Source organism: Heterocephalus glaber, unplaced genomic scaffold (genome assembly GCF_053883595.1).
Source record: "Heterocephalus glaber isolate CG9 unplaced genomic scaffold, H.glaber_assembly_v1.0 deba00000594, whole genome shotgun sequence".
NCBI lineage: Eukaryota > Metazoa > Chordata > Mammalia > Rodentia > Bathyergidae > Heterocephalus > Heterocephalus glaber.
In genome coordinates, this window is record NW_028258151.1 from 26,359,369 (window position 1) to 26,385,038 (window position 25,670).

At 34.9% G+C, this 25,670-nt stretch overlaps 1 pseudogene; it reads right to left on the reverse strand.

Moving 5' to 3' along the window:
* Positions 1 to 16,874: 16,874 nt before the first annotated feature.
* On the reverse strand, positions 16,875 to 20,801 carry LOC101700789 (RNA-binding protein 34-like; annotated as a pseudogene).
* Positions 20,802 to 25,670: the final 4,869 nt, after the last annotated feature.

Here is a 25,670-nt window from a genome sequence, read left to right on the forward strand (position 1 = left end):
TATAAATATTTATTGAATGTGTTTTAAAATATTTTTTCATGTTTAATTCTGGAAATTATTTTGATAGGTAGCTAGTAGTGTTCTGTGGGAATATATTCAATTGACCACATATACTCATGAGTTACACATTTTTGGATACACATAACCACAGATTGAAAATATACAAAATATCATATATGAACTGAAAATCTACAGAGTCATTTTTTCTGTCAGTATAACTAAAGAATACAACTATTTACATAGCATTTACATTGTATTTTGTGTAAGTAACCTAGTGATTATTTAAAACTTATGGGAAGATTACATATAAGGTAACTGAGGATCCAAAAAGTTTTATACACTCATAAGCCATGGAGCCATTATCTATTGATACTGATGGACAACTGTAGCATGTGTGTACATAAAAATATTTCACATATGCACACAAAGGGAGCTTCAAGTTTTATTTAAAAATTGTGATTGAGAGGCTTACCATTGAGTGAAAAAAAATTGAAAAAAAAAGGCAAAATGTCTAACAATTTTGGGGGCCCCGCTATGACATACTGAAATTCAGATATAGTGGAAAGAAGATGGGATTATTATAAATTTGGCAAGTTAATAGTGATAATGACACAATAGAAAAGAGGAAGTTTAAATGTGACATGTTAAAAGTGTCTGTGTCATAGATGGAAAATTATTGGTGGTCTTGTTCATTTATTTATGTGTTTATTTTTATGTGCTTATTCATTATTCAAACTTTTGTAGAAGAAAACATGGACAATGCACACATAACAGATAGATAAGTAGGTAAAAGACTTAAGCACTGTGCAACCCATACTCAATATTGCATTACCTTGGAGATGATGTGCTTAATATCTTGGAAACTGAAATGGAGCCCCTGTGCTAAAATTTGCATGATAGTCAGTCAAAGCCCATGGGACCACAGACCTGGAAGATGTCAAGTAAGTGAAGAAACTTTTGATTATGCACCAAGTATGTATGCATCTATTTTTTTGAAGCTTATTCTTAAGTTTTTTCCTATAATCAGTATTCAAGAGAGAATGTTGTTTCAAAATATTGCAGGAATTCAGAGTAGGGTCACTGGGTCTACTACGTAAAGGCTTGAAAACTTCCTTTATTATAACCTTGGAAAAGTTAAACCTTGTTAACTTCATTTCCTTACTTTTGAAATGGAAATAAAAGTTTGTCTCAATTGAAAACTGGATATGAGGACTAAACTAGCCATGTACATAGAGCACCTGGAGTAATATATGTTTCATAGTGAACATTCAACAAGAGCTAGCTATTACTGCTATTGTAATTAACGCTGATATAAAGCATACAAATTAAAGTTGAAAAGGTAACATACAATATGTACACCAAAATTCTTTTATGCCTTTTCTTCCTATAAGGCTGTATGTTGTTTTTAGAGCTCCTTAAATATATGTACCTCTGTTTAAAAGCTATACTCCTATGGGAAATACTAAGAACATTTGAGTATACATGGATAAGAACTCATTCTAAACTTCATGTTCAGCCACCTGGCTGGAAGGAAAATTCATGCTTTACTAAGTCATCTTGTCTTTGCTGAGGATATGGAGTTTAATCAATAATCGCTACAATCATTTGACATCAGCCTGGAAGCAAATGGACCAGAAGGGATGGAAGAATTATTGACAAAAATGAAACAGAATTATCATTATTTACTGGTGGTGTGTTCAAATGTTTGGATGTCAGAATCAACTGAAAGAAAAATCAAAATGCTTCTGAAAGTGCTAGTAAGAAAAAAATATGATACAATACAAATATCAGTACTTTGACTCCATAAGAACAATAATTAATTAGAAACTAGAATTTCACCGGAAAGCTCCAATTGTGAAAGTAGCAAATAAACTTAAAATCACTAGGGAGACTCTTAAGAAATTCACAAACCTACATGGAGAGAATATATTAAACTTCTACTGAAAGAGGTAGGAGAATATGAAATCAATGTAGATATATGCTTTTTCTTAAAACACTCAAGTACTGTAAGAATAACAATATTTCCAAACTGCTGTTTAATTGTATTGTGAACCTAATACCCAATGGCCAGTTTAAACATTTTGAACTTGACAAAAATATAGCAATGTTATCTTTATGTGTAAGTATAAAAAGATAAGAAATTTTACAAAAACAAAAATAATGTGATATTATTCCTTCTACTAGAAATAAAATATTTTATGAAACTGCATCAATTTCAACAATGTTGCCATTAGGCATGATGAGACAGTTTAATGAAGTAGAGCAGATAGTTCAGAAATATATTCACCATGGAAAATGAGTACTATATAAAAACAAGTGATTTATTTTGATTGGAATAATATATGATCGTTGATATCGATTTCTCTTAGTGTAAACTAAGGATTTTCATATGAATAAAGGGATTTTTTCAGTATTCTTCCATATTTTGATGTCAGAATATCATTTTGATATTTTAATTTTGATCACTAGTGTTCACACTGTGGTTCCCCAGCCAGTAACATCAGCACAACAAATAGACTCCTTCAAAATGCAATTTTGGATTCCATCTCTGACTTGTTACATCAGAAATTTTGGTGGTAGAGAACAACCTTCTGTATGTTTTAACAGGCTTTCCAGATGATTCTGATGCATGGTAATATTTGACATCTAATGTTTAATGATTATCACCTTCATTTGTCTGTGAACAGGAAAAGATAATACATGGGAGAGATGACTATTGTAGTGACTTCAATATGACGTCTCATAATTCACCAGCTATAATAAACTCACTACATGCCTTTTTTAGAAAGTTCTTTGCAGATACAGTTAACTAAGGATCATTAAATAAAATATCCAAGTCTTAGTATGAGCCCTAAATCTGATGACTCATATCCGTAGAAGAAAAGGAGAGGACAAAAGAGACGAATGGGAGAAACACACATGAAGAGAGAGGCAGAGATTTGAGTGATGCAGCTACAAGCCAAGGAACTCCAAAAATTGCTGGGAACCCAGCCTCCAGATATGAGAAATAAATTTGTCATATTAAGCCACCAAGTATGTGGTAAATTGCCCCTGCAGCCTTGGTAAACAAATATAGTGATTCTAAAGTTTGGTCTAGAAATGACATAGATTAGTTTAGCTTATAGGCTCTCGCTAGAACTCAGTCTTATGATTTTACCTAACTTCAAAGGGAAATGAGAAATATAATGTGTGTGCCCAAACATGAACACATGAACATGTTTGTCAGAAGATATTTGCCAGTCTCTGCCACAGTATTTTTAGCTACTGGGCAATTAGGTGATTCAATAAATAGTGTTCAAGAATTGACCGGCTATTTATAGTAAACATCATAATAATAGCTAGCAATTCAGTAGAGCTTTAGAATACCAGAGACCTGATAGTGAAGATTAAAAAGATTGAGGAGGCATGATATTCATGAGAGGTAGGTAAAACAGTTTAATACTCTCTTGATAGAAGTGTAAATACAGCCTTTCTAGTAAATAGTCTGGCGATATATATTAAAGTGAAAAACAACATATTCATGTTATGAGCAATCTCAGAGAGTCGTTGTCCCAAGAAGATAAAATGTAAACATGTACGTCAATTTGGAGCAAATCAATCAAATTATAATACATGTATAAGTTTAATTCTCAAATGTTTTTCTTTTTGGTTTTTCCCCATTAAATTTATTGGTACATTTTAGGTATAAAAAACAGTTAATTCATCATTGGGATCTTGCACCATTGCATGAGTACCTTGGTTCTTATTTTTTTTCCCCTTCTCCTGCCCTCCCTTCACCCCTCCACCTTTCCCTATTTGCAAAGACTTTGTTTCCATCTTTTTCCTTTTCTCATATTTTTTCTTTTCACTTCTATCCTTTCCCCTACCCCTCCCACTTCCCATACTCCTTTAGACCCTTTCTTCCTATTACATAGCATCAATTATATATTTTTAAAATTAGAGTATCAAGATCTAGGAGACATTACCACAGATTTTACAGAATTTAAAAGGATATAGAGAGCATATTATAAAAAATCTTTTTTGAAATAAATTTGACAACTTCTAAGAAGTACCTTGGAAGACAAATTAATGAAACTAACTCTGGAGGAAATATAAAATTTGAATACCACCTATTAAAGAAAGTATATTCTTAGCTTGAAAACCTACCTATATGACAACAACAGGCTCATATACATTTTAACAGATATATTATATCAAACATTTAAAGCAGAAAAAAGAAAGGAAAACTTCTCCTCTCATTTTAGTTACTTAACATTGTACTAATCCTAAAACTGGATAAAGATAATAGAAGAAAAAAGTATGAACATAGAAATTTGTTTAACAAAACAAACTGTTAGAAGTCAGATCTGGCAGTATGTAGAAAGTGGTTTTATTATAGGGATGGCAGTGTTGGTTCAGCATTGAAAGATCCACCCCCAAAAGTCATCATTTTAACAGAGGAAAAGAAAAAGCCATATGATACTTTCACTAGTTGGAGAAAAAGTACTGGACTAAATTCTGCAGCTGTTCATGGAAAAAGCTATCAGGAGACTAGAACTAGAACAGAACCTTCTCAACAGATCAAAGACATGTACTCCATAGTTCCAGGAAAAAGGCCTTATGTGAATGTAGAAGATACAATGCTTTCTCCCTAAGGTGGGGAAGAAGGGCAGATATGCCTACTCTTCATCTGTCCATTAAACTTTGAAACATAGGCCTAAACCAAAATAGTCTGGCAATAAAATGACACAATTAGGATAGGATTGTCAAGGTAGAAGTAAAATCTTTATATGGAGATGAAATAATCATCTACAGAGAAAATACTAAGAAATCTCTAGGAACCCCTAGAACTTGTACTTGAATTTAGCAGGATTAGAAAACACAAGGTATATATAAAAATTCAGGTCTATGTATACTTGCTATAAATGAAGAATTGGATATTGAAATTTAAAATTTATTTAGGAGTACAAAGGATGCAGAAAAGTGAAAAGGAAAAGGAAAAAAAAACAGTGTTGGAAGACATTTAGTACCTAATTTTAAGACTTCCTTTAAAGCTACAGTAATCAAGGCAATGCTGGCATAAGGAAAGACACACAGATCATTGGAATAAAACAGAGAATCTAGAAATAGAATCACACATATATAGTCCACTAAGTTTTGAAAGATTAACATTAACATTTTATAGAATATAAACTCAATTCAAGAGCAGAGGAAAGATACTGTTTTCAGCAAATGGCACTGGAACACCTGGTATCTGTATATAAAAAATTAACCTCAACCCTTTATTTCCATACACAGAAAGAACTTGAAAGGATCTATGAACCTAAACATGAAAGACTAAAATTATAGAATTTTTTTAATATATATATATATATTTATTGGTACATTTTAGGTATAAAATACATTTACATTTATCACTGGGTGTTTGTACCAGAACATGATGCATCTTAGTTTCTATTTTTTCTCCCATTACCTGTGCACCTTTCACCCCCTCCAACCTTCCCGATTTATACAGAGTTTTATTCCATTTTTTTTTCTCATAATTTTTCCTTTCCCTTCTTCCCTTTCCCCATTCCCTTCCACCATCCCCAAACCCTTGGACCTCTTCTTATTTCAAATTATCAGTTATTCATTTTAATCATTTTCATCTTTATTTATACTTTCAATTTCTTACACTAGAGAAACTATTCAGTATTAACAAGTGTGTCCTATTTATTTCACTTAAGAGTATGGCCTCAATATGCATCCATTTAGCTATAAATGTCTCTAGTTTCTCATTCTTTATGGCGGAGTAGTACTCCATTTTATAAAAAAACCCCACATCTTCTTTATCCAGTTTCCAGTCAATGGGCACTTAGGCTGTTTCCAAGCTTTAGCTATTACAAACAGTGCCACTATAAACATAGGTGCACATATATCACTGTGGTATGATTCTTTTAATTCTTTGGGGAAGATTCCCAGTAGGGGAATAGCTGGGTCAAATGGGACCTATAGTTCTAGTTCTTTGAGGTATCTCCATACTGATTTCTGCAGTGGTTGCACCAATCTACATTCCCACCAACAATGGAGAAGGGTTCCTTTCTCTCCACACCCCCACCAGCATTTGTTATTGGTTGATTTCTTGATAGCAGCCATTCTTTGTGGAGTGAGGTGGAATCTCAGTGTTGTTTTCATCTGCATCTCTTGAATGACCAGTGATGTTGAACATTTTTTCATATATTTATTTGCTGCTTTTACTTCTTTGTCTGAGAAATGTCTGTTCATTTCAGATGCCCGTTTTTGAATTGGGTCTTTGAATTTGGGAGGTCTGATTTTTTTTAAGTTCTTTATATATTCTTGATAGGAGACCTTTGTCTGAGCTACAGCTGCTAAATATTTCTTCCCACATTGTAGGTTGTCTCTTAGCTCTTTTGGTAGTTTCTCTTGCAGTGCAGAAGCTTTTTAATACGATGAGATCCCAGTTGTTGATTCTTTGTGCTAGCTCCTGTGCTACTGAAGATTTGTTCATAAAGTCTTTTCCTATGCCAATGTCATCAAGAGTTCTACCTAACTTATCTTCCCGCAAGTTTAGTGTTTCTGACTTAATATTTAGATCTTTAATCCACTTCTATCTTAGTTTAGTGTGCGGTGATAGGTATGGGTCTAGTTTTAATCTCTGACAGGTTGAAATCCAGTTTTTCCAACACCATTTATTAAATAGGCTATCTTTCCTCCAATGAGGGAGGTTGACTCCTTTGTCAAAGATGAGATGACTGAGTATGTCTGGAGTTGTTTCTGCATCTTCTAATCTATTCCACTGATCCTCAGGTCTGTTCCTTTGCCAGTACCATGCTGTTTTTATCACAGTAGCTTTGTAGTATAGTTTCAAGTTGGGGATTGTGATGCCCCCTGCCATGTCTCTGTTGCCCAGAATTTCTTTTGCTATTCTAGGTTTCTTCTGCTTCCAAATGAATTTTTGGATTGTTTTCTCTTGTTCTGTGAAATATATTGTTGGAATTTCAATTGGCATTGCACTGAATCTATATAGTAGTTTTGGAAGTATGGCCATTTTCACTATATTGGTTCTTCCTACCCAGGAACAAGGGATATCTTTCCATTTTCTTATATCCTCTTGCATCTCCTTCTTCAGAGTGCTCTAGTTTTCTATGTCGAGGTTTTTTGCTTCCTTTGTTATGTTGATTCCTAGATATTTCATTTTTTTGATGCTATTGTAAAAGGAATTATTTCCCGAATTTCTCCCTCAATGGGTCTGCTATTTGCATATAAAAAGATATTGGTTTTTGATTGCTAATCTTGTATCCAGCTACTCTACTGAATCTGTCAATTAGGTCTAGAAGACTTTTGACTGAGTTTTTTGGGTCTTCTATGTAAAGTATCATATTATCAGCAAATAATGACAGTTTAACTTATTCCTTTCCTATCTTTATTCTTTTTTTTTCTTTCTCTTTTCTAACTGCTGTGGCTAATGTTTCCAGAACAATATTGAACAGGAGTGGTGATAGGGGGCATCCTTGTCTTGTTCCTGATTTTAGCGTGAAAGTTTTCAGTTTGTGACCATTTAGTAAGTTGCTGGCTGTTGGTTTTTCATAGATAGCCTTAATCAGGTTGAGATAAAGACCTCCTATTCCAATTTTCTGTAGCATTTTTATCATGAATGGGTGTTGGATTTTGTCAAATGCTTTTTCTGCATCTATTGAGATGATCATGTGGTTTTTGTCCTTGACTCTGTTAATAGAGCGTATTACATTTATTGATTTATGGATGTTGAACCATCCTTGTATCCCTGGGATAAATTCAACTTGGTCAGGGTGTATGATCTTCTTGATGACCCTCTGTATTCCGTTTGCCAGTATCTTGTTGAGGATTTTTGCATCTATGTTCATTAGGGAGATTGGTCTGTAGTTCTCTTTCTGGTTGGGTCTTTCCCTGGTTTTGGAATCAAAGTAACACTTGCTTCCAGGAATGAATTTGGAAGCTTTGGTTCCCTTTCAATTTCCTTGATGAGTTTAAAGAATAATGGTAATACTTCTTCTTTAAACGTCTTGTAGAATTCAGCAGTAAAGCCATCAGGACCTGGGCTTTTCTTTGTTGGTAAGTTTTTATTACATTTTCAATTTCACTCATTGTAATTGGGGTGTTTAGAATTTCTATATCTTCTTCATTTAATTTTGGCAATTCATATGTATCTATGAATCTGTCCATTTCTTCTCTGTTTTCCATTTTATTAGAGTACAGGTTCTCAAAGTGGTATTGATGATTCTCTGGATTTCTGCTGGGTTTGTTGTGGCTTCACCTTTTTCATTCTTAATTGCATGTATTTGAGCCTTTTCTTTCCTTTTTTTGATAAGGTTGGCTAAAGGTTTATCGATTTTATTTATTCTTTCAAAAAACCAACTCTTTGATTCATTGATTTTTTTTGTATCATTCTCTTAGTCTCCATTGCATTGATTTCTGCTTGGACCTTTATAATTTCCTTTCTTGTACGAGCTTTGGGTTTGTTATGCTCTTCTTTTTCTGGAAGCTTGAGGTTCTGCATTAAGTTATTAAACTGAGTTCTCTCTGTTGTCCTAATATGGGCATTCACTGCTATGAATTTCCCGCATAGAACTGTTTTCATTGTGTCCCACAGATTCCTGTATGTTGTACTGGCATTTTCATTTACTTGTAGAAACTGCCTAATTTCTTCTTTAATTTCCTCTGTGACCGATTGGTTGTTCAGGAGGGTGTTGTTCAATTTCCATGTGTTTGTGGGTGTTTTGCAGTTTCTTATGTTATTGATCTCCAATTGTATTGCACTATAGTCTGATAATATACAGGGGATAAGTTCAATTCTTTTACATTTACTTAAATATGTCCTATGAGCTAGCATGTGATCTATTTTGGAGAATGACCTTTGTGCAGCTGAAAAGAATGTGTATTCTTATTTTGTGGGGTGGAACACTCTGTAAACATGTATTAAGTCCATTTGTTCAATAGCTTTGTTCAGTTCTAGAATTTCATTGTTAGTATTTTTTCTAGTTGATCTGTTTGTGATAGAGAGGTGTTGAGGTCCCCCACTACAATTTTATTAGTGCTTGTTTGGTTTTTCATGTCCATTAATATTTGTTTTGTATAGTTGAGGGCATTTGTATTTGGTGCATATATATTTAGGATTTTCATCTCTTCCTCTTGGATTGTTCCTTTCCCAAGGATGTACTGACCATCTTTGTCTCTCTTAATTAGTTTTGGTTTGAAATCTACTTTGTCTGCAAATAAGATTGTTATGCCTGCTTTTTTCTGGGTTCCTGTTGGGTGGAGAACTGTTTTCCATCCTTTTACTTTCAGGTTATGGATTTCCTTTTGAGTTAGGTGTGTTTCTTGTATATAGCATATTTCTGGGTTTTGCTTCTTAATCCATTCTGCCAGTCTATTTCTTTTGATTGGTGAATTGAGGCAATTAACATTGATAGTTTTCTAGGATATTGCTTAAAATTGTTTGGAGTGCTGGTTTGGTGTTCACAAAATTTCTCAGGTATTCTTTGTCATGGAAGTATCTAATTTCCCCATCAATTTTGAAAGATAATTTTGCCGGATACAGTAGTCCAGGTTGGAAGTTATTTTCTTTTAGGGCTTGAAATACTTCACTCCAGGCTCTCCTTGATTTGAGGGTTTGTGTTGATAAATCTGCTGTGATTCTGATGGGCTTTTCTTTGTGTGTGATTTGTTTCTTTTCTCTCACTGCTTGTAGAATTTTGTTCTTCTGTTCGATTTCTGCAATCCTATTATATGCCTATGTGTAGATTTATTTTTTTATCAAGTCTAATTGGAGTCCTATATGCCTTACTTATCTGTATGTCAAGTTCTCTTCCCCCGCTTGGGAAGCTTTCTGCCATCACTTCTGTGAACAGTTTGTTTTTTTTTTTTTATGTCATCTACACTCTCTCCTGATTCTTCACTGACTCCAATCAGTCTTACATTATTCTTCTTTGCATCATCTAGCAGCTGCTGGGTTCCTTTCTCATGGTCCCTTACAATATTAAAGCAATTTTTCTTTTCCTGGTCACTAACTGCAATCTTATCTTCTATATCTGAAATTCTGTCCTCACATTGGTTCATTCTGCTGCGTAGACTTTCAATGGAGTTTTTAATCTCCTTGAAAATGGTTTGTATCTGTTTTATGGGTTCCATTTGTTTCCTATGTTGGGATTCCATCATGTTCCTCAGCTCTGTTTTTTTATCTGTGTCTTCTCTACATTTATTAATCTTGTCTTGCACTATGGGCACAATGTCTGCTGTTTTGTGAGAAATTATTTCTGATTTTATTTTTTCCAGATTCTCTTTTCTTGCCAGTTCAGGGAGTCCAGGTGGTTGAGTATCAGACTGTTCCATCTCTTTTCTCTTTGGGGTTGCTGTAGGTGATCTGGAAGTCTGTTTTTGTGGATTGCTTACTTGTCTTCTCATATCCGGGTTGGGGGAATGCTGCTGGCACTCTGGCTCACCTACTCTGCCTTGGGAGTGGTGAAATGGCAACCTGGAAGCCTCCTCCTGGGCGCTGGGACTGGATCACTTCCTCTGCCTAATTCTCTAATGTTATAGTTGTGATGATAAAATTGGTACAAATAGAAAAAAAAACCTGTTATACCATATTGGTGTGTGAGAAGAAAAAGCACCTTTTTCTTGACCCTACCCATGTAAATAATTACTTTCTTTATATTTATTTATCTAAATACCTGTTAAAGTGTATTGAGCACAATACAGTACATACAAACAGCTTCACTAAAATATGTAAGGTGTTTCCAAGTTGGGATAGTTCTCATCAATGAGTTTCTTTTGAATTACACTTTCATGTTGGTGAATATTTTACCAAGGTAGGCATCCTTTGTTCATTGATCTAGTGTGCAGGTGTGCTTATTTAAATAATATTTTAACTACTTCTGAATTCAGTAACCACTGACAGACCACAAATGTGAGTTAACCATAAATAAAAGGATTGTCTTAGACATTGGGGTAACTGGGAGAGGCTTGGCTTGGTAGAGATTGCCTATAGTCACTAACTGATCATCTTAGACTAATTTTCTTTCCCATAATCCTTCAAGATACAGACTAAACAGTATAGAGTCTAATGTCCTTCTCTAAGGAATTCATCCATGAAGGAAAAATCAATACATGCTGCTTAAACATCACATGCTGAATATAGCCAAGGAGTAGGTTTTTTTAGCATTGAATTGCACAACATGCTTTAGGAGAAAGGTTGCTTAAGGAGATATTGGAAGAGTCTCATCCCAGGTATTCAGTGTGTAGGCATTCAGCTCAAGGTAACATGGAGTGGGACTCTTGTTGAGCAAAGCTCAGAATTTTCTCCAAAGGACTCTCTTTTCCCACATCAGATACATCTATTCATTGTGCATTTGATGTGGCCTCCTAATGGCAAGTAACTCCTTCAACAAAGCTTTCTAATAATATACCCATGTTCTACAAATTGGAACTTCATTACATTCTATGATATACTTGATGTAAAAATTTCCATGGAATGAAATCAATTTGCATTATTACAAGAATATTTCACATTTTATGTGTCATGAAAGAAAAGCCAAAGCTGTTAGGTTATTTAAAAATAATTTTTAATGATCTAAATTTTTCAGTGGTTATGAAATGAATGTTCAATATTTTATCACCTTTCTGTTTGAGCAAAGTTTTTCCTTGATAGCAACTTTCAAGAATTGGAGGAGATCGTCATTAAAAATCCTGATGAGGAATGTCTTGTGAACTATTTAAATATAAAACCCCATGTAAAAATTTTACGGGAATAGAAACACACCCTGATTTCTTAAATATTTTATTTATAAGTTTTATAAAATATATTTTAATATTTCCCTAATACTTCATGATCATCTTCTGAGAAATAATTGATGTCTGTAACATTTTTGGAAAGCTCCATGATGAAAGCACTATACTGTCTATGATTTCCTTAGTATCTTTACAATATTAGCTATTTCTTTCACAATAATTTTGGTAGATGTTAAGGTAGACTGTGAGGTAAGGCACAATGATATCTACTTCTGCTATTCATATTCTTTTGAAATCCTTTCTGTTACTCAGCTTTCCATTGCTGTGGAAAATACCTGAGATAATTAACTTATAAGAAGGAAAGCTTTCCTTTGGCTATTAGAGGTGTGAGTCCATGGTAATTTGGCTCCATGGTTTTGGTCCTTTCTCAGGACAGAATATCATGGCAGGGTGCATGTAGGGGAGCAAAGTTGAACAAATCGTGGTGGCTTCAATGCACAGAGAGAAAGGAGGACCAGCGTCTCAATTGACCCTCTAAAGGCACACCCTCAATGGCCTGACTTCCTTCCACTAGGCCCTGTTGAGTGTTTTACCATTTTGCAATAGCACTGCAGGCTGGCAACAAGTGTCTGTTACTATATGGGCCCTTGGAAGATATTTAAGATCCAAACTGTAATAGCTTCTCTTTGAATGTGTGTTGGACCTGCAATTTGCTTCTGTCCATTATAATATAGCAAAACATGTTGCCTTAGTAGTCATGTTATTTAAATGGCAAAAGTGAAGAGATACCATTTCCATTATTTTATGTTATTTGTAACTGTCTCCCCAGCAGACTTTTGTAGAGATTCTCATTCTTGTTTTGATGAAATAATCAGTGATTTTAAGCAAGCAGTCTGTTATTGCTTGTACCTAGTGTTCCCCCAAAAGCCTCCTGTCCTCATAGGTAGGGATTTGGAAAATGGCTGGATCATGGGTGTGTGATGTTGGGATTAAGGGTATGTGATAACCAAATTGGTTTAACATAGTTCTGGGTGTATAGAAGAGAAGGCCCACCCTGGGTGTCGGTGGCAACAATCAATAGGCTTATAGCCTGGATGGAATATAAAGGGAGAGAAAAAAGGCAGGCTTGCTGCTGCTGCTGTTGCTTGCTGCTTCCTGCTCTGCCACACCATGGACGTTTTCTGCTCTGTGATGCCCCTCTGCCATGCCACCCTGTCTTGAAGTCATCTGACTATGGACTGAAACCTCTGCACACTGTGAGTCGAAATAAACCTTTCCTCCTTTAAGTTTTGGGTGTCAGGTACTGTGTTACAGTGATGAGAAAAGTGAGACACAGCCATGTTGGAGACAGCCTCTTGGAACTGCAAAAAGTATTTATGAGATATGTGAGTGTCTTTCTGAAAACGTCTAGGAGCTGAAGATGGCTTCCATCTGACAGCCAGCAAGAAGCCAGACCTTTAGTCCTATGAGTGCAAGAAAATAAACTCTCCTAATAATATGGTAGCATATTTTTCCTCAAATGAACCTTTGGATGAGAATACAGTATTATGAGAATATGAGTAGAGAACACAGCTTGGGTTAAGTGTGAGATTATAGATGTGTGTTGTTTTTAGATGCTGAGCTTGTAGTATCATATTATATGGCAAAAGAGAACTCACACAGTTATGCAGAGATTATGGTTAGAAACAGTGGCACTAAATAAATCTTAATTGCCTATAGGCATACTCTATTCAGCAATAGCAGTAAAGTATTCTATTGAGTAAAGTTAATTTCACTAGTGTTCAGCTTTCATCTACTAATTATATAAAAACATGAGCAGTTTACAAAACAGTGTACATTTCTATATTTGTTGGCCTCTCTTAGGATTGTATTTCATTAGCCTGTAAATCAATCCTGATTATGCTTTCTCACTACTCTCTATCACCCAGAGATCTATCACTCTTTCTACCACTCAGGCATACTACTGTCCAAACATTTATGTGTCATCCTAGCTTACTTTTATGGATCTGAGTAATTCAGTACTCTAATCATGTTTCTTTCTCCACATTTAAGAAGACAAGTTTCTGATGTGTTTTTTGTAACTTAGAGTATAATAGACAAGAAATCTCTTATTCTTAAGTATGAAGGAGGATGACTGTGTTGTTATATACAGATAAGGAAATCTCACAATGTAAGTCCGTTTCTAATTATTTTAGCTTATGTTTACATATGTTTTGTCCTGTTTGTACCTGGCATGAGTAGAATGGTCAGAGTAAAATAACATTCTAACTATTGCAATGTTAAACAGTAGTTTCAAACATGTAGGACAACAGAGGGTCCCCAAAAGTCTGCAAGTGGTCCACATATCAAAACTATTTTCATAATAATGATATGGCCTTATTTACCTTCTTTCTTCTCTCAAATAAATTCACAGAAGTTTTCTTGATGTCACATAGGTACTTGTGTCCTTTTATTTTAAATATTCTTCTGTTTAATGTCTAATATATTAAATGCAGAGAACCATAACAAGCTGTAGATTGGTAATTGATCTTTAAAACATTTTAATTTTTAATATTTTCATTTCAAATTCTCTAGTGAATAGTCCCACCCTGTCTGATTTCAACATATCTATTATCATAACTGCATGCTAATTTTTAAAGGAAAAACATACAGTGAACTGCTCTTTTTGTTCAGTAAGCACAGCTACAGCATATTACTGTAAGAGAATCTTCACGATCTATAATTTTTAAGAATATAAAGGAGTCCTAAGACCAAAAAGTTTGAGAACCACTTCAGTATAAGTCATGTTTGAGTCATCATAACAGACTCCTAACACTCTCTGAGGAACTTCTAACTCTGTGTCCTCCCCAAAAACCTTCAGGACCTGCAGTCCTCAGTCTGCATTGCTGACTGACTCCAGGCCATGTCGTATTTCTCTCCTATGAGTAAATAATTTCTTAGGAACCTCATGCCACTCCATGAAATTTTCAGTCTTTTGTAGTAAAGCAGCAGATATTTTGGGTGATTCATAGAAACTCCAATGCCAGAATATAATTAGATAATTTCTTTTTGGTACTAACATGAAAAATGGATAAATATATATGCAATGTGATCAAATATATAGGGAATTTTTTAATTTTTAAAAGTCATTAAAATGAAAAATACATTGCCATTAATATCCTTCAAAATCCTTTTCCTCACTTTTAACACACTTATTCATCATTCTTGCCACTTTCTGAAGTAGTCCCAAGAGTCTTCTTTCATGAGTATTTCTAAAAGATGTGATAAAAATGTAGTGAATGCTGCTACCAAGAGCCATCAGACAGAAGGATAGCCTTGTAATAGTGCTATGGTGTGTTCTCATCCACCTTATTCACTGGGTCTTAATTTAATAATGTACTGTATTTTTCAATCATACTACCTATCGTCTGGCTCAGCCAAGATCCATGCCATCAAAAATTATAGATTTTAAAGTCAGAAATTATCACAACTTTATTATATATTTCATAGTTTATTGACTTAATTTTATATAGTTACTTTTTTTTTTCTTGTACTTATTTTTAGAGCCAAGGAATGTTGCTAAAACTGCAAGCTCAGTAAAAATTGTTATCCTGGGTTTTATTTTCCTATTTGTAGCTGTATTAGTCAGATTTTCTGTTGTTCAAAAAAATATTTGATAGCTTCATTTAAGAAAGGAAGGTTTAGTTTGACTGATGATTTCAGAAGATTCAGTCCATCGTCAACTGATTTCAAGGTAGAAGCATCGTGACAGAAACAAAACTGCTTAGTTCTTCACAGCCAGGAAACTGAGTAGAGGGGCAATGCCAGAGAGGAAGGGGTACGGATCAGATATAGAATCCTCCATTATTCACCCAGATGTCCAAAAGTGTCCTTTATTAATCTCCTGGGTGGCTCCTGAGCCAATGAAGTTGACAGTCCATCTTAACCATTACAGCACCATTCTCCAACCTCCAGACTTAAACTTTCAGCATTCTACTTCATCCTGTGAGTTCTTTCTATCCAAATTCATTCTTGGAATATGTTATAATCCACATTGAATTTTATACTAAACTTAAGTCATGAGTACCTTTCTCCAACAGGTCATCCCTTTCTCCTGCAGAGGTAGCAAAATAGGTGATCAGAAAATAGCAGTTCTAGAAAACATTCCTATCCATTTGATTCTTCAGCACTTTACAGTGCTCTTTCTATTATGCCTTTGACTTTTTCTTAATTTGTAGACATTTTCCTTTGTATCTTTTTTAAATGCAAGGTCTATGATTAATCCTCATTTACATTTTCACATTCTTCAATATTAATTACAACTATTCCATCTATAAATATGAAGTTTGTTGTTATAGTTTAATATCTACTTTCCTTGTAAAGCCTTGTATAATCATATAATCATAGGTGGGACTTTTGAATGGATTATATAGGTGCATTAAAGCTGACTTGCTTTTAGGAGGTGAAATCTAGACAGACGAGATGGGTCACTATGGAGGTGACCTAGAAGTTTATACCTTCCTGCCCAGCTCCTACCTTGATCCTGTTTTCTTCCTGGATGCCATGAAGTGAACAGCTTTTCCTCTACAATAGCCTTGTACAATGCCATTCTGCACTGGGGCTGGCCTATGATGTATTACAACCATGAGTCAAAATAAATCTCTCCTCTATGAGTTGCAGGTGTCAAGTATTTTTTTTTAAGATTTATTGTTTGTTTTTATTTAAATTATGTCTCATCTCTAGCAAAAAAAATTCTTGAAATAACTCTCTGAAGTGTTAATTATCTTTTAACACAGAGTTAAATAATCATTAAAATTCTAAATGTTGACCAGGCCTAGTAAAATAATCTCTATACCATCAGTTGTAACACATAATCCATAGTAACTAATCTGCCTACATTAAAAAACAAATGCTGTGATGGGATTACAGTGTGAATAAGGTTGTGCAAGTCCACATTTCACATACACAATCCATACAAGATTGTGATGCTCAGTCTATGAGTTCACCACACTTAAATTTCCAGACCTCATGGGGAAAAAAAGCAAGCAGCTTCTGATGGTTACTTCTGTTTTGTCACATTCTTAGTTTGCCCACTTTTCTGTCTCTCCTTCTCCTTCCTCTCCTTCTCCTTCTCCTTCTCCTCCTCCTCCTCCTCCTCCTCCTCCTCCTCCTCCTCCTCCTCCTCCTCCTCCTTTCTTCTTCTTCAGAACAGCTTTTTCTCCAATAAATACACTTTAGATTGCCCTACATATTTGGAAGCAAAATTAAATCTCTGCTTAGATTTACTGACATTCTTTAAACCTGGATTTGAACTTTGTTGTTTTAATTTTTCTTTATTAATAGAGTGCATGACTCTGAGTTTTCTTCCCATTCGCTCAGAATTGTTTAATTTCAGAGCAAGATGAACAGCATCTGTGTTCTCAAAGAGCACATAGCCAGACCCTTTGCCAACTCCTGTAACTGGGTCTCTCACAATCCTCACTGACACAATACTGCCACAGTCCAGAAAGTGTTCTTCCACAGCAGTTTCTTCAACTTTGTAAGGGAGATTCCCAACAAACACTGATCTCTTGTCTCTAGATGAGGTCTCAGATGCAAGATCAACCCAAATACGAAATCCATCTGCAATCTGGGCCCCATTTCTTTTCAATGCTTTTGTAGCAGCACTCTCTTCCTTAAACACAACATAAGCATTTATGTTTTTCTGATCAGGATGAATTTTACATTTGATTGCTGCCAACTTTTTGGATACAGTTCCCTCTGCTGGAATCAGAGAATGAAATCATACAGATTCTATTTGTCCATACTTTTTAAAAAATGACTTCAGCTTCTTCTTATTACATGTGATAGGCAAATTCCCAACACAGTCCTCTCATTTTTTAATCTTTCTTCTTCTTGGTTGACTGGGATTTTCTTTCTTTGACATGCATCAAAGTTGTGATCTATATCATCATGTACTTTTCTATATGCTACTTTAACACTAGAGTGAGACTTTTTCCCTTTCTGCCCTTGTTTTTGGAGAATTTCTTCTTCTAAATCAGCACTTGCTAAAGCACTTTTCCTGCTTGCCAACTTCTTGTCTGCATCAGAAAGTTTCTTCTTGATTTTTTTTGCACACTTTACAAAAGTGGCCTTTGAATCAGAGATGTACTTTCTTCCTCATCATTACATTTCCTTTATTTAGAAGTTTCCTTTTAAAAGTTTGGAGCTATGTTTGAGACCTCATCTTCTCTGGATATCAAGTATTAAGTCTCAGTAATGACAAAACTCACTAAGATATTTACTCATATCTCTTTCCAAGAACTCCTTGCCTTAATAGCTCATGCCTATTCATCACTTGTGACTATTCAAATCACCTGATAATACCACCCACTCAACAGATCCAAGATGATATCCAATCCAGTGATTCCAGTTCTGAATTGGAACTTCATGTATGTGTCTCCATATATGCTATTTCTTTGAGTGAAGTGCTGTATTCTTGTCTTTCGATAATTTTCTACTTGTTTTTGCTGATCTTATTTTACAAATTGCATTCTTCAAGATGCCTTCTTTGTTGTTGTTTGATCAGATTGTCAATAGTTTATATTCAATCATAACATTGCCTTATTGTTTCACAAATAATAAATGGATACAATATATATATATAATTTTAATTTTGTAAAACATATAAGAATAAACTGTAAATATATGCTTAAAGACTGGGTGCTTAGATATGTATTTTATCATTGTTTCATGAGTTTTGCTATTAGAGATATGAATGGACATTAAATTTTTAACATTGTGTTTTATAATCCTTTGGAAGTCAAACTTTGAGAGATCAAGTAATTCTGCTCTTTCTCATGCCTTGACTTCCTAAAAAAAATTCAGAAAATAGTCAGTGTTTCAGTTCTAACTCTAGCTTTTTTCTACACTAGTCAACTATTTCATATCAGCAAGACGTAGACAAATATTGTCATATTGACCATATGCCATCAAGAAGGCAAATTGGACAATTTGAGAGTTAAAAACAAAACCAACAAAAAACCCAAAACCATGCTATTATTTTTATGTTTCTAACAGTGAAAAGAATGTATTATACTTCAATAAAATGATTTGCAGTTCTTCATGAAAAATGCTTCTGACATTTTTATGTTAATTGCTTTGTTTGTACTTATAAATTAGAATAAGTATTATGAGAATAGAATATTATTAGAATAGAATATTTTTCTATCTGCAAATTTTTTTTATTGTTCAGATTTTTAAGATATTAGTTTATTTTGCTACATTGGTTTTTTTCTTCAATTAATTGTCATTTCACCTCCTCCAGTTATCCCCTTTACTAACCATATTTTCAGTCAAAATTCTGCCATAGGAGAATCAGAGAACCCTCCTTTGTGTTCATTACTGTGTAAAACTGATGTTTATCACAAATAATAATTTTTTTACCTCCCAGGCTGTTCCTCTAATTGATATTTGTTAAACATATCCAGATGTACATTTTTGGTAGAAGATGAGTAATGTGTTAATTACAATAGTTTTGTTAACCAAATTTCAGGTATATTTAATTTTGAAGCTAAAGGTTGTCATAGTTATTTTTCTTGTTGCTGAGACAAAATACTTAACATTATAAGTTAAAGGAGAAAAGGTTTATTTCAGCTCACAGTTTGTAGAGGTTTCAGTCAATAGTCACTTGGCTCCCAGGCTGGGTGGCACATCAGAAGGGCATCACAGAGGAGAAACAGTCCATGGCATGGCAGGGCATGGCAGGAAACAGCAAGCAATAAGTCTGGCTCTCCTTTTATCCCTTCCAGCTAAGCAACTTTTGGTGGAGTCCCCCAAATCCGGACGGGCTTTCTCCTTATCCACAGCCAGAACTATGCTAAATCAATCAGTGGACTAATTTAGTAATCATTCATCCATAATCCCATGTTTATACCCTTAATCCCAGCATCACACATATAAGATCCAGCCACCTCTGAAAAGTTCCACTTAGGTCTTCATGAAGTTGGTGGGACGGCATCTAGACACAAACTATAACAGGGGTTATACTTCTCTATATCAACATCTGGAACCATTAACTATAGGTTTGTCTTTAGGCTAGAAAGTATAATATTACTTTCACCATGAAGTCATACTCAGCAAATATTGTGCTAGAATTATACTCAACATGCATTATCAGCTAGTTCAGTGAGTACCTCTCAGCACTCTTAATTTATTGCTTATATACAGAATTAATACAGAATTAATTTATTACTTATATAAAGCAGAACTCATAACTTTGATGATTGAGGTAGAATTTTCCAATCTTTGAACCATTGCATTGGTGTTCAGAATTGACTGGGAAATTTAAAGGCAACTGTGTAACTGTTTTGGGCTTATCATTTCATAAATTTCAGTCCATAGTCAACTGGATCCAAGGCACAAATGGCATGATGGAAGGGCCTGGGCAGAAGGAAGATACTCAAATCATGTTGGCCAAGAAAGAGAGAGAAGGTAGTAGCCAGGGTAGAAACCATACTCTTCTGTGACAAGCCTCTATCCGAGGACTACTACCCAACAGCAAGTCAGCTATAGTGTCCTCATATCTAATCACACTCCAAAGGTCCTGTCTGTGAACACATCAGCCTTTGGAGAACATTCCAGATCGAAATCCTGCCATTTCATTGCAGTCCATAAGATTGTGGATCACTTTGTATAAAATACATTGAGTTCATCTCTAACAGTTGCCAAAGACTTAATAGTTTCAGTAATGATTAAATGTTCAAGGTCCCCTCTAAGATTCAAAGGAAGTATTTAGCTGTGAGCTCTTGTAGAAATCAAAAAGAAATTTAATTACTGTCCACCTAAAATGGCACAAAATAAATATTCTCTTTACAAAAGGGAGAACTAGAGTGATAGATAGGAAGGGGACCAAAGCAAGACTGAAACTCATTAAGGGCAAACATTAAGTCCAGTAGCTCCATGTGCAGCTCACAGGGCAATTTGTGGTGAGATGTGTGCCTCAGAGGGCTCAGGCCTCACCCCCTTACAGCACTCATGTCCTCTGTCTTGGGCAGCTTTTTCCACTGGATGTGGCTTTCCTTAGCAGGAAACTCCATGTTCTTGGTGTCACCAACTTCCTGGCGTCACCACTGCCCATTTAGCTTCACTCACACAGCTTCCCCCCCAGCCCTCTCAGGGACACACTGTCTCGTTTCCCAACCCTTCTACTCATGAGCATCTACATGATCAAAGGGGTTGGATAGAGGAAAGCTGTTCAAATCATGGTAGCCAAAAAGTAGAGAGAGAAGGGTGGGGCCAAGGGGGAGTTACAGCCTTCAACATCATGCGCCCAGTGACCCGCCTCCCACCAGGTCCCATCTCTTAGTAGGCAATCAACTATAATGCCCACATGATCCAGTCACCATCAGGAGCCTCACCTCTGCCCACAAAGGCCTTTGGAGATCCCTTCAGATCTCAATAAAAACACTGGGGTTTCCCCTCTCTTGAACTCAAGTGAGTCACAGACTTTGTGTCTCCTTACCATGAGATTGTGTCTGAAAGTAATTGAATATCTAGAAAATGGGCAAAACATTTTTGTTAGGGCAAAAATCTGTTATACATATACAAATGAATTGCCTGAATAATAATAATATTTTTCACTAAAATCTTGAGACAACTCCTGTCTCCTCATTCTTTTTTAAACTTCCTAATAATTTTTCACTAACATGATTCAGAAACTTGCTTTCAAGGACCCATTCATATTTATACTTAATAAATCATATTTATGTGCCTTCTAAGAAATACGGTAGGTGTAGGCTAGGTTAATGATGACCCAGTTTTTGTGCCTTCATGTGTTTCCAGGATACCATTAGAGGTAAGACATACCCTTTAAAGGCCATCAATACAAGAATAAGTTCTATTTGAAGAAACGGTTGGAATGAGCACAAAAAATTCTTTTGAACTTAGAAACAGTTTTCATCCTTTTGGGTAGTTCCACAAAGTTCCATGGAGAGGAATAATCATTAATGGATTGTTTTACAAGGAAAGATATATAACCATAAAGCATTTTAAGATGAATAATATAAGTGAAGGATTCTTATAAGAGTATAGAGAAGCTCAAATAATTTTAAATATTAAAATATAATAAACCCATAACCACTAAATTGAAAAGAAAGAATGGAAAGAAATCAAGTAGAGCTTAAATTTCCTCCATACATAATTTTTAATATAAATGATTACAAAAATGTCAAGTTTTAAAAGTTTTTTTAAAGAGAAATATAGATACTATCAAAGATGTATTTAATGTAGTGGGCATGCTACAACGGGGATAACACAGACACCTAAAGAATTCTAAGTCGCAGAGAATACCTTACTCCAAATTGGTAACGTTTCATGTCAGTGAATATATTCATGTCAGTGATATATATTTAATATAGTATAATGCCTTTTACTTCAGAGAAGAGCTTTGTAAAGTTGGATGAGACCATAGTCTTCTTCAATTAAGGATACCAGTATACATCAGAAAGCAAGTTAATTGGCTACTGGCTAATTTAATGGAAATACATAAAATATATCTTAATGGATGCACCATCTTCAACTTAGCTGTTAAAGACAGAATCCTTCAAGTATCTTTTCCCTATCCAAAGATCTCAGAACTCTGCTTTCACCATGTACATTATTATGTATATTTGTTTTATTTTTATTCCCTGAGAAAAGCATAATGGGATCTTTAAACAGTTTTCCTAAACATCTATTCTTTTATCATCTAATCTATTGATATTTTGTTATTAACTAAAATATATCACACCTTTGCTTAAATACTTCCATAGTTTTTCATGTAATTAAATTATAAAATGCATCCTGTCATACAAATGTCCCCCTAATGTACCCCCTTCTATTTTACTGTCCTCATTTGGTGATAATGTAATTGTATCTCTTCATTTCTTCTCTAGCCACAGTGATCTGTTGAAATATAGCATGCATTTTTGGAGCTTATGTTCTTTTCTTATAGGATTTCTTCTTTCTGACATACAATCATGTTGTTTGCTGTTTCCGCATCTGTATTTGAAATCAAGTCACATGGGAAAAAGAAGCAGGAAGAAATAAAATTAAAAAATGAACCAAACCTTCTGTTTCAGAGAGGAAGATGATGTTATGGTTGAGATCTAAAATAGCTCCCAACGCCACTTGCGGTTGGAAGGTGACTGGATTATAGGGGAATGATAGCTGCTTGCTTTTAGGAGGTCGGGTGTGTTTGGAAGGGGTAGTCACTGAGGGTGTGGGCTGACAGAGTCTATCTCCCTTCCTGGTTCCCACCTTCACCGTTTATTTCCTGACTGCCATGACATAAGCAAGCTCTCCTCCACCTAGACCTTTCCATTGTAACTTCTTGCTTTGGAGCCAGGCATGTATGGACTAAAACCTCTAAAATCTATGAGCCAAAATAAACCTCTCCTCCTTTAAGTTGTGGGTGTCTGGCGTGAAGTATTGTGTCTCACGGGCCAGGAAAGTGTTGAAGACAGATGATATGTGAAGAAGACTTCAGACCAAATGGGCCTCATTCTCATTCATCAGCAGTAGACAACATCAAATACACAGGCCCCCATAGAATGGTCACCTCTCGTCTCTCCAGTGCCACCCGGGAGGACATAACACTTTGGAAATCATGATCTGCTAAAGCAGAAAATTTATGCTTTCTGCCAGGAGGAAAAATTCCCCTAAAAGTGGATGGGAGACAGGGTAAAAAGTATTAATACATAGAAAGTGGCAATATAGGTTAAATAAATTTCCCCCATTGTGAGGATTATGTGAGGAACTGTGTAGAGACTGAAAAGCATGTGTTAAATGTGTGTTGCTTCTACCTTATTTATCTTTCAGAGCTCAGTTTTGCATCACTTCATCAAGGGAGCTTTCCTCAATTGTCCAGTAGGTGAAACCTTTCAGCAGAAATCTCAGAAATTCTAATATGCTCATTTATGCTGTGAATTTCTAACAGGGTGCTATAGCTGCATTGCTTCTCATGCTCTTTGGTCAGAAAAAAAATCTGATTGCATGCTAATCTACGTATTATTGGTGAAAGAAATACAGTTTGAGAACTATTTTTATGATAACATTTATGGGAATATTGCTGATGCAAACTTCATGTTATCATCAGTAATGCTTTGCATCTGCTTATCATCTGGCTTGTTAATCTGGATAGGCTCAGTTAGGTCATGGTAACAAGCCGAAGCATTTCTGTGTTTCCATTATAAAAAATCTAATTAGAATCTGCACCACGCTCTGAGATAGCTGTCCACTGTGGAGTGGCTCAGTAATTCAGGTTTTGGCATGCCAACATGAGGAATTTCATAATTATGCTTAAAGAAAAAAAGAGAAAAGAGAGGACAGAGTAGCTTATGGTATCTCTCATTTGAGTTGCGCAAGGTACAAAGAGAATAATAAAGGATGCATAGAAGAGGGTGGACCTCTTGTGAATGAGGAGGTGTTCAAGAGACCAAGGGTGAGGGGTGAGAGGGAGTAGAAGGGGAAATAAGTAGAATAAAGATATGCCATGTACACAAACCTAATAACATTATACTCCACAAACACGACCTAAAATTAATAATATCAACAAGAAGGAAAACGGGGAAAGGGGAATTTGGGAGGAGGAGGGAGGGAGGAGTGAGAGAAATGGAAAGAAATTTTAAAAAGAAATGAGCTGTATTATGTACATGTATCCATTCTCTAAAATGATTGCAAACTGCATGTACTTCAAACATCTACCAATAAGCACCCCCCCCCGCAAAAAAATGGTTTGGCCTAAAAGTGGCACATGTCTCTTTACTCAGCCATTTGGTGGAACAAATTACAAAATTTTTCCTACTTCAATGGATGTAGGAAGTGTATTCTTCCTCATACCCAAGAAGTAGAGAAAAACTGATACTAAATACCCAGGAAGTAGAGAAAAACTGATACTAGTTGTAGCATATGGGGTATTTTAATGAACAGTGATAACAGTGTCTCTCAAGCCAAAAAGTTCAGAGGACTAAGGCAAGATTCAAATTTAATAATTTGACATTTTTGATGTCTTGCAAATGACGTTGTCTTACATTTTAATAAATCTTATTTTCCATTCATATCTTAGGACATACTTGATATAGCTGTTAATCTTTATTTTTCATCTGGCTCTGTTTATCACACAAGCATCTGAATTTTTAACTTGTACCAAGACGTATGTTATACAGCTAGGATAAGTCAGTCCTCTGCTGTATGATTTCATCCACCAATATAGTAGATTTTTGATTGGCCAGTAATGTCTGTCAGTCAAGAATAAAAAGTTTAATACAGAAAATTTCTGCAGATAGTCAGCCATGGAAATCCTAAGAAAATAAGATAAAGGAATAGGGATATTGGGATCTCTCTCACACGACTCTGATGTAAAATTGCTATTGTGTTATAACACACTTAGGGTAGAGTATATATATTTTATATATACATATTTTATATATACATATTATATATATGTAATTTTCATATAATTAGACTACTATTTTGGAACTTATACATTTTAAACATAGCATTTGCTTAATTCTAAGATGTCATTATTTGGCAATTCACATATTTAGCAATTGTTTATAACAAGAAACACTTCACATTAATGGTGTTTATGAAAAGCATTTTGATTTCAGAAAATTCCAAATGCAGACATAATGTAAGTTCTAGAATATAGAAACCATAGTCATCTGTATTTTAGTTTCTTAGATAAAATATTTTTTAGTTGTATTATAATTTTTGTGCCCTTTGGACTAATGTTCAAAGTTCATACGACTAAGCAAATTAGATAGTAGAAAGACAGCAAATTAGATAGTAGAAAGACAGCAAACATGTTATCTAAATAGGCTAGGAGATTTACATCAGTTTGACTCTTCAAACTTTATTAAGTGAAAAGTGTAAATCATAGTCTCATTTAGCAGATGAACAAATAGTTTCAGAGAGAATGAATCATC